The following is a 10,943-nucleotide window of genomic DNA, read 5'->3' on the forward strand; positions in this document are numbered from 1 at the left end:
GCATGATTTGTTTGATGAATTGGAAATATTTGTCATCACCTATGAATGCCTCAGGACCAGCCACTAAAACTGAGAATGTCGTCGGAAACCCGCGCTGTCCGGCGGCAACAACGGTACTAGAAGAAGGCTGCCCCGTCGGCACTTCCTAAAAAAAAAAAAAAAAAAAAGAGCTTCGAAGCCCACCGCGGTTGAAACCGCCACAGGCGCCGGCAGCGCTTCTGAGCGCGTCATCAAAGCTTGCCGCCTCGTGTCCGCCGCCATTCAGCCCCATTGTGACTGGCCCGTGCGCACAACGATGTGTACTCTTCGGTATTAAAAAAAAAAAAAAAAAAAAAAAAAAAAAAAAAAAAAAAAAAAACGAACTCTCCTCGCCTTCACTACGCTCCCCTCACGTTGTGCCGTCTAATTGTTCGTGTGCTTTGAACATCAGGAGACGGCAGGCGGCTTTGCCGCCCATACGGCGTTTCAGCCTCAGGAACAGTTTTCGCCCTTTTATCTTTTCCCTTTTTCTTAAGCCCCCCTCCCCCTCCTTTTCTGCCATCCACCCAAACAGCGCTTCCCCGTCCATCCTCGTCGTTTTGTTCTTGAAGTTGTTGGCTTCGTGGCGTGTCCCCCTTGGTGTCAACATGCACCAGCCGCGCCGGGTTGAATGTCCTGTTTCACTGAAACGATGCGGCGTGAAAGGTTGCAGAGGTGTCATCGGCTACAAAGAATTCGAATTTCGTCGCTTCCCTAAGCGTGTAACAGCGAATTTTCATCGGCCAGTAGTGACTGCGCTTGTCGCAAGGGGAACTTTTTAACGCCCTCTCGATGCACACATGTACGGAACACGCATTTCTGATGCCAACACCGGCACGCTCCGAGCGGGAAGCGGCATGGTCTCCGGCTTCCTCCTAGCGCGCGTCAGTCGTGAACGCTCATATGTTGTTCTAGTTTTCCATTTTAATCTTGCCGCGGGCGCCGCGTATGCAAATCTCACGACAACTGCTGCAGGTCATTTGGAAAGCTGCAGGTGATTGCTCTTCCCTCCCTCCGCCACACACATGTTCACACAAACACACTTGAATCAATCTGCTTTTGTCTCCTGTGTAAGCGTTTTTCACAGAGTGCTAGTGTGGCTTTCACAACTGGTAGTGTGGTGTTGTTGTACACCATTCTTTCGGGGACCTCGTTAAGATTCTTTACCCACCAAATCCTGCTGTTCTAAAATCCCTTCCTCCATATCTTGTGATCCTTAATAGCACTTGATAACGTTTCTTTACTCATTATTCTTGGTGCGATGCTTTAAATTATTCTCGGTGGTTTATTTCTTTTGTCTACCTTTTCTATTCAGATTTTGCCGTCTCGTTTCCCTTTTTTTTTTTTCGCCTTTTCAATGTTTTGCTCTTACCCCTGCCCTCGCCCCTCATTTTTCTTTATTACAGTCGAAACAGGCGGTCGTCGCCCCTCGTCCCCCTCCTTCACCCTTTTACTACGGCTCGTTTCACCCCAGCCGCCTCCGCCGCTTCAATCCTTTCATCTCCTGCCCGGTGACTACCTTCTTTTCCCGCCCCCTTTCCTTATCTTGGCTCGCTTACTACGCGGCATTTTAGCTGGACAATATGTGACTGTCTGTAGCATTCATTATTTTCATTAGGCTCCTTACCTCTGCACTCATATCTCGCCTCTTTCGTTGCCTCGTGTCTCTGAAGCGCCTGTCAGAAGCCATGCCTGTAGGTATAGCTATTCCTAGCCCCGGACCACTCTGCTTTGTCTGCTTTATTGCTTCTGATGGGAGTACTATTGGCGTAATTTGTAAAACCCTTTTGGCGTCCTATCTATTCCGCCGCCATGCCCTTGCTTCTGTGAGAGAGACAGAAAGAGGTGAAGGAGGCAAATTCGGCTGGCTACCCTACACGAGGAGAGGAAAATGACGGCAGCGTATGAGAGAGTGAACAAACGAAAAACGAGTACCGAAGCATGCAGCGTGGCCACGCGTCGACGTCCGTTGTTGCGCGCAGAATACCGTATTTATTCACATAACGAACGCGCTCACATAATGAGCGCGCCCCCTACTTTGGCCGTCAAGAATCGGAAATTTCTTCCCCCTTGTATAATGACCCACCACTTTCTCTTGGAACGCAGCTCGCCGATAATAATGGCGAGCGCAAGTAGGCAATTTTTGAAAGCTGAAAATACTAAGCAATAAGCCCCGTATGTCTAACATCGGGTCTCTACTACTCGTACCCCTGCGGGCGGAGAGTCGATAAGAATGTTCGGCGAGTACTCCAGGAGCCAATAGAAATCGCGCCTGATCACAAAGGGCTTCTCCGTTTCATATGCCATATATATAAAAAAAAGTAATAACTTATTGCGGCTGGGAAATTTCGCAAGTCTTTTAAGTCCACCATTATTTCAATACTGAGCGTTAAAAATTTAATCACTTATTAATTATAATATCTTATTTCGTGCCTCTATTATCTCACACACACACATTCATTATAATTCAATCGTAGGCTACCATATTGTTACTGTAACCCAGTTATTCCCGCGCCGCAAATATCTAGAAGCCGTTGCAGCTCTTGCAGCAAGCCTGCCATCGCCGCAAAATCGTCCGCATACACTAGTGCGGGGATGTGTTGGACGACTCGCTGTCCAGCCTCTAGATGCTTCAACCTGTAGCCAACACTCGAAACCTCCAAGCTACGCGTCATGTCTGCTACACATAGCATAAAGGGGAGCGGTGAAAGCGGACAGCCCTGTCGCAGGCCTCGCGGTACCACTGCCGGTGCCGTGCTCACGTAGCCCCACTCAACCTGTGCCGCGACTCCACTATATATGGTCCGAAGCAAGTCCACATCCTCGTCCACCAGCCCATGTTCCAGCAGTAGCTCCCACAGCATCTCTCGCTTCACGCAGTCGTACGCTTTCGAAATGTCGAGGAACGCCACATAGAGCGGGCTCCCGGTCTGCAGGGCGATCTCGATGCACTGTGTGAGAACAAATAATTGTTGTCCTCAATGCGTCTACCAACCAGAAAACAGCAGCTATAGGTGAAACTAGAGCGACACTTTGTTTGCAGTCACGTGAAGCTTGCAAGTGTGTTTTATATTTTTCTTTTTAGCCAGGAACTAAGACGAAGTGTGCAAAATTTATGATATGCAATGTCATGTGCATTTCGTTGAGATGCAGACGGGGTCGAGAAACAACTGGTACAATTTTTTTCTACCAACGTGGTCTTTTTTCCTCCTTACGGAAGAAAAAAAAAAAAAGAAAATTGTCCGACGATTACAAAACCCGGTAATGCGAAATGTCACCTCAGTTCTCCAGGTATTTTATTTTCGCAATATACTTCGCAAAAAAAAAAAAAAAAAGGAAAAGAAAGTGAGGGACATGTTATTATGTGTTTGCAGTTAACCTTGCTTTATATAGTCCCCCAAAGCCATCCTTTAACTGGTACTCACTCCTTTCACAGTTATTTATTGTTGTAAAAAAGGCTAACTCGCTACTCGCTAACTAGCTATCTTCTAATTTGCGCCCCTATTATATCTCACGTCGTCTCAAATGCACATTGGATACAATTAAGCTGCCACATCTTGTGAAAGACCACCAAACACAGATATCGGGCGCAAACTGTGCCACTGGAGCGAAAAGCGCTAGCGTCGACCTGGAGGAGTAAGTGGGATCACGTGACTCGATCCTCTGGCTGGTGCTGGAACAGGTGCTAGATGGAATTTTTGCGTTTCAAAAGCTAAATGTCTTATTTTTTTGCGTAGTTTTGTTTGTTAGCACTTCCATCCTGCGCCTCCGCGGGGGTTGCTGCAGTATATTTATGCTATTGCTATGGTCCGTTGCATGCTCTGTATCTCAGCGTCGGACGTACCCGGCGTCGGGAATCCGGCGAAAGCCAGGAGGGTTCATGCGAAAGTGAGGTGTGTTGTGCACGCTAACCGACGCACGGCCGCTCCAGCGCTTGCGAGCCGACCGCTTCGGGGAGACCAGCAGAGATCTCCCATGCCCGCGACGAAAGAAACTCGAGTTGTACGGTTCCGTGGAAGACGACCATTCCTCGGGCCGTGTGTGCAACCAGGCGCCAGAATCAATGCTTCCCAAGCGCTCGCATTTTCTTTCTCGCTATCAGCTTCTCATTGAAAAGTTGCAATAAACTCTAGTAGTAGCTGTAAACATTTTATTCACTCTTGTCTATACCCAGCAACCGAGTTGAGAAGTTCCACGCTCACGGTGCTGCCCCGCCTCGAATATAACAGGGGTTCGGTTAAAGCAGGGCTTTATTTGTTGGCTGGTATCTTACGCTGTCGCCTCATCGCGAAGATGGGAGTGAAAACAGAAAGAGCGAGAAAATGATCAAAATTCAGGAGATGACCTTGACTGCAACTAGGCAAGTGAAGCTTTCGCTTCAAAACGATTAAGCGTCCCATTCCAGCTCGACGGCTCTCATATGTTCTTATAACTGGCGATATACGCCAGTAGCCTTCCATGCGTTACGTTTTCCAACCGCTCAAGAACAGGCCTCACCAAAATGTCCATAAACTACCTGTAGACGACGGGAGCGCCACACACTCAAAGGCCCCGTGTCTCACAGAGTTCTTGCTGCCGGCACTGGTTTTACTTTACGGCTCGACAGCCCTCTTCTAGCAGCGTTTGCCCCAATAGTTCAGGAACGATCGGGCGCACGACGCACGAAGCCGCGAACAAAAAGAAAAAAAAAAGTAAAAAAAATAAAAATCAGAACTGAATACGATGACTAAGTGCAAAGCGTCCAGCGGTGAGATGCGCGTTACCCACTATCCGGCAGCCTGCAAACCTATACTGGCCTGAAATGCGGATAGGGAATCTTCGATTATGTATAGTGTCCAACAACAGGTCAGCCACGATTGTCCCAGGCATTGTCCGCTCGCGAATTTTTCCGATGTGAAGCAAAGGCGTGCACATACTCCTAAGGGATCACCCCTTCTTTTCAACGATTGGGCTGACCAGAAAACTGCAGAACTTGACCAGCATAAGTCGCACCTCTATATGCAGACGACATATATGTGGGCTACCAAGGCATCTCTGGGCCAAAAGGAAGGACAGTCACGTAGCCAGAAATATTTTCGGGGGTGTTATAAGCCGCCGGTCGAAAAAAAAAAAAAAAAACTGCGCAAGGCCGAAATGAGAGGAGATGGGGGTGGATGCTACGTTCAGAAAATATTGGGGGGTGTTCTCGAAGGATGCCTCCAAACTGCAATGAAGAAGACTGAAATCTTCCCCACAAGGAACGGCCTCAGACAAGCCGTGGAAAATTGTCTAAGTAATCAATATTTATGGTAACAGACATATGACTCGTCAGGGTCTGTCAACCCCTTCTTGGACGGCAGGAAAAATTAAAGTGGAACACATCAGAATCTTTAGGCTGTGCAAAGTAATTTACACTCGAATCTCACCAACACTCTTAAATATACACTGTTAATTAGTCACTAAAGTGATCGCCGCGAAGAACGGGTAAGGAATGAGAGAACAAGACATCCTAAAGCTGGTCCAAGCCCTGGTAACAAATGTCACATATGTGCACTCTCTTATCAAAATATAGGAATATCAGAAGCCAGGAAAATTGACGCCATCATAAACCTGCGGGACCGCCTGAAATTTCTTGATTTCCACCTTCACTGAAAAAATCTTGGCTCTTCGGGTACACGACACCCTTCGAACTCAAGATCAACCGTCACAAAAAGAGACTCCTCTCAGCCCCCGCAGGAAGGATATAATGTTATCCATCCCAGGACTTGAAGACTTAGGAGAGCTAGGTTATACTAACAGCATATTTAGACCTCCCATGATTAGTCCCATAAAACCCCGGTCCTCAGTCCCCAGCGGCTGCGGAACTGACCAAGGCGGTGGTCAGACCTGTGATGCAGCAGGGGGTGCTAAGAATTCCTGGCTCCGCTGAACAGGCCGCCATTGGAAACTGACCCTGGCAACGTTTAACGCTAGAACCCTAGCTAGTGAAGGTAGTTTAGCAGTGCTCTTACAGGAACTAGAAGGTATGAAATGTGATGTCATAGGGCTTAGTGAGGTTAGGAGGCCGAATGAGGCATATACTGTACTGAAGGATGGACATGTACTGTGTTATCGAGGTTTACCGGAGAGGCGAGAACTAGGAGTATAGGTTTCCTTGTCAATAAATATATAGCGGGTAATATAGATGAATTCTATAGTATTAATGAGAGGGTTGCAGGCATCGTAATTAGGCTTAATAAGCGGTATAAACTGAAGGTTGTACAGGCCTATGCACCTACATGTAGTTATGACGACCAGGCAGTTGAAAGCTTCTATGAAGATGTAGAATCGGCAATGCGAAACGTAAAGACGGAGTATACTGTACTAATGGGAGACTTCAATGCCAAGGTAGGGAAACAGCAGGCAGGAGACCAGGCAGTAGTTGACTATATGGCATTGGTGGGGGGAGTTACTAGTTGAGTTTGCAGAACGTAATAACTTAAGAATCATGAATACCTTCTTCAGCAAAACCCCGCCGGGGTGGTGCAGTGGTAAGACGCCCGACTACTGTGCCGGAGTTCCCGGGGTTCGAACCCGACCGCGGCGGCTGCGTTTCGATGGAGGCGAAACGAAGTGGCGTCCGTGTGCTGTGCGATGTCAGCGCACGTTAAAGATCCCCAGGTGGTCGAAATTACTCCGTAGCCCTCCACTACGGCTCCTCTTTCTCTCTTTCCACCTTCATTCCCACCTTCCTCCTTCCCTTACGGCGCGGTTCGGGTGTCCACAGTGCAAGTGTGACAGTTACTGCGGGCTTTCCCTTCCTGTGAACCAATTTAACCAATTTAACAATTTATTTATTCTTCAGCAAACGGGAAGAACCGGTAATGGACATGGAAGAGTCCTAACGGGGAGACTAAAAATGAAATTGACTGCATAATGTGTTCAACCCCCGCCATTATGCAAGATGTAGAGGTAATCGGGAAAGTGCGATGCAGTGACCACAGGATGGTGAGGTCCCGAATGAGGCCTAAATCTTAAGGAGAAACGCAACAAATTAGTAAGAAAGAAATCCATCAACGAATTAGCGGTGAGGGGAGGGCAGAAGAGTTCAGGATCTCGCTACAGAATAGATATTCAGCTCTAACCGAGGATGGCGACATTACCCTAGAAGCAATGAACAATAATTTTATAGATATTATTACTGAGTCCGCTGTAGAAGTATAGGCGGTAGGATAGTTAGAGAGGATACCGGTAGGCTGTCTAAGGAGACGAATATTTGATTAAGAAACGCCAGAGTATGAAAGCGAATTCCAATTCAAGAGACCAGATAGAACTGGCCGAGATATCAAAGCTAATCAATAAGCGCAAAGTGGTCGATATAAGGAAGTATAACGTGGAGAAAACTGAGCATGCTGCAAAGAACGGGGGGAAGCCTTAAAGCGGTGAAGAGAAATTGGGCATAGGCAAAAACCAGATGTATGCCGCTAATAAGGGACAAGGCGGGCAACGTCATCCCGAATATATGGACAAGATAGTCAAAATAGCCGAGGAGTTCTATACTGATCTCTACAGTAGCCAAAGTAGTCAGGACCGTAATGAGATTGGCGGTAGGGAAAAATAGTCAGACGTTCACAGTGACGAAGGACGAGGTCAAGAAAGCAATAGAAACTATGAAACGGGGGAAAGCAGCTGGGGAGGAATCAAATAATTACATATTTGTTGAAGGACGGGGGGGGGGGGGGGGGGGGGGATATCGTATTAGAAAACTGGCCATCCTGTATACGCAGAGCCTGGTGTCATCGACGGTACAGGAACCATGGAAGAATGCAAACATTACCCTCATTCATAGGAAAAGGGACACGGACCTTTTAAAAATTACAGACCAATCAGCTTAGCTGTCTGTTACGTATAAGGTATTTACTAAGGTAATCGCTAATAGAATCGGGACAGCTTAGACTGCAATCAAGCAAAGGATCAAGCAGTTTTTTGGAAACGGTACTCTACAATCGATCATATCCATACAATCAACCAGGTGATAAAAAATGCTCGGAATATAACCAGCCCTTATACATAGCATTCATTGATTTCGAAAAAGCATTTGATTCAGTAAAAACCTCGGCGGTGATGCAGGCATTGCGAATCAGGGGGTAGACGAGCGGTACGTAAAAGTGCTGGAAGATATATATATATATATATATATATAAGGGAGGAAGGGAGGAAGAGAGGAAGGTGGAGTGAAAGTGGAAAGGGAGGAAAGAGGAGACGTAGTGGTAATTTCGACCACCTGGGATCTTTAACGTGCGCTGACATCGCACAGCACACGGACGCCTCTTCGTTTTGATTTTGATTTATAGGAAGGGAAAGGCGTGGTGACTGTCTTGTTTTTCTGTGGACACCTCAACCGCGCCGTAAGGAAGGCATAGGAGGTGGCTCAGCTAGAGAGTCAGTAGTAGGCCCGTGCATTTTCTTTTCCTTCTTCCTACAGCCACAACAACACGTGTGGAACGGTTACAGTGGTTGGAATAGGAACGGTGCAGCCGGTTGCCATAGTAACGGCGGATGCGCAGTAGTGGCCTCTGGCTGGCTCCGCGAAATGCGCTTCTACTAGCCAGTGTAGCTTCGCTACAAAACATGCTCGCTAATCCTCACGAAGGCGCCTTGCGAGGCCTTATTCCTACGCTGCTTTAAGGGGGCATGGTACCCAGTGAGGTGGGATGAGGATGATTCAAAATTTCTTAGTTTGTGTTGGGACAAAAAATGTGAAATGTGGCTACACTGTATATGTGATGAATAAGCTGGCGTCAAGCACGCGAAGTTTCAATGAAAACCACTGAGCAGATTTTAAGTAAAAATAATAAAATTTGTAAAACAAGGTATTGAGAAAGGTACGTTTATTTTCAAAAGAAAAGAAAAATCTGTTGCCACTAGAACAATAAAAAATCACTGCAGTCATCATACTTAGCATTGATAAACTAGAATAAACGCGCACGCGGGGTTCTTTCAGGAAATAAACAATTTTGAACCTTCACTTTCGGTTTATCACATCGTCTTCAATGATATAAATATATATTAAAACAAGTTAAAAAAAAAAATCCCGATTTCTTTAGATGTGGAAGGCATACATTTAAGTGGCCTGCGAGTTTCATTTTATTCCTTATAACAGTTGATGACAGGTACTGCGCCTTTCCTTTCCTGTGAACCAATTATTATTATTAAACGTACGTGTAGCACTTCAGTTACGTTTCATGGACGTCATGTGTACGTAGCCTAAGTGTCGCGCTTCAATAAAGTCTTCTACTACTACTACTACTACTACTACTACTACTACTACTACTACTACTACTACTACTACTACTACTACTACTTCTACTACTACTACTACTACTACTATAGTGCCTAGAATATACTTGAGGGCCCCAAAGCTTGGGGCCCCCTATTCTAAAACACTCCCTTTACCCGAGCGCACGCTTTTTTCTTGCTTGTTGAGCCGGCTACCTCCTTTCCCGCGGTGTCAAACAAAACATGCACGCGGCGCACGTCGCTGTGTATTTTGCTACGGCTCGCGCCTATTTCACGCTTTTTTTTTTTTTTTTAAATCGCTTTGCTCGAACTGCCATGTTGCTGCTCTTTCGTGTGCAGCACGCGTGGACATGATGGCAAATGGTTGTTTAGAATACCGTCCGCGAATCGAGATGCGACGCGGAGGAAGGTTTCGCGGCACCGAATCGGCCGGGCGGTCGCAGCTCTGTGGTGAGTTAAGTGAGCTATTGCTCATCTCTAACCTAATATGCCGCCACACACTGTGTGCGGATTCGTTCATTTTTTCGCCCTGCCAAGTGCCACATGCCCGCGCATCTACATCTATTTTTTATTTTTTTATTATTATTATCTTTTTTAGTTTTCGCGTTGGACCTTGATTAGGCATAGAATAAAGTACTCGCTTTTTAGCAACTCAGCCATGCTTTCCGGCGTTGCCTTTGTGGTGATATGTAAACTAACAGCATGCTTTTAGTGTGTCGCTGCATTTCAGTGACGGCCCTTAATTAGGCGGTGGGATAAAGCCACGTCTTTCGTGCTTTGTTTTCGTTTGGTGTGCTAGTTCTCGATTTCGCCCGCCACGCATGAAAGCGGTGATAGATGTGCAGCTGAAGTCGAAAACGCATGGAAGTAACTGCTGCCACGCTTCTCAAGTTTACCGGCAGCTCACAAGGCACTCAAACTGCAAAGAAACTATACACAGACTATTGCTAAATTGGTTTCCTTTGTCGCCTAGTTCCAATTTTTTTAAGCATTCCGCGAAGTTTGGACAACGGGTGACAAATGACGGACGCACAGAGGTGAAGGCGAGTTGAACCGACGCCGAAATCGCGCACGTATGGTGTAAGACACAGCTCAAACTATTGTAGCGCAAAATCCTGTCGACATTCTGTGTTGATGTTTCAGCAGCGAGCAGTATTTTTACGTGAACACACTGCGAGGAAATGCAAACTGAAATGCTCTATAATACCCGGCGCCGCAGCGCTAGCTCCGAGAGCGTCTGCTAGCAAAGCTGCTAGCCGCGCACGTTGGCCGCGCACCGCGTAGGTGAAACCCAAGGAGGTGAAAACACGGTAGAAATGCACAAAGATATGCGCCGACGCCGGAGCATAAAGGGGCTTTAGAGCATAAGGACTTGTATTGCCATCTGCCGGAACATAGCAAAACTAGCGGATAAAAAAAAAATTGAAAAGCGCCAGAAGGAAGAAGCAACATCGAAAGGGATCATATATTATATAATGGCAAAAATTTTTCGAGTACTTATTTCGGCTGATGTAACAGGATACACTATACTACAGTCAACTAGAACATATACCTTCAGACAAAATTGTTTCTTTCTGTGGGAAGCACGCACAAAGGGATTAACAAAGCTTCATACATCCTCCATAAAAGTGTAAATAACCAGAAACAAACAACAAAAAAGAACTAGC

This window comes from Amblyomma maculatum, chromosome 3, assembly GCF_055883805.1.
Source record: "Amblyomma maculatum isolate TAMU_Amacu chromosome 3, ASM5588380v1, whole genome shotgun sequence".
NCBI classification, from domain to species: domain Eukaryota; kingdom Metazoa; phylum Arthropoda; class Arachnida; order Ixodida; family Ixodidae; genus Amblyomma; species Amblyomma maculatum.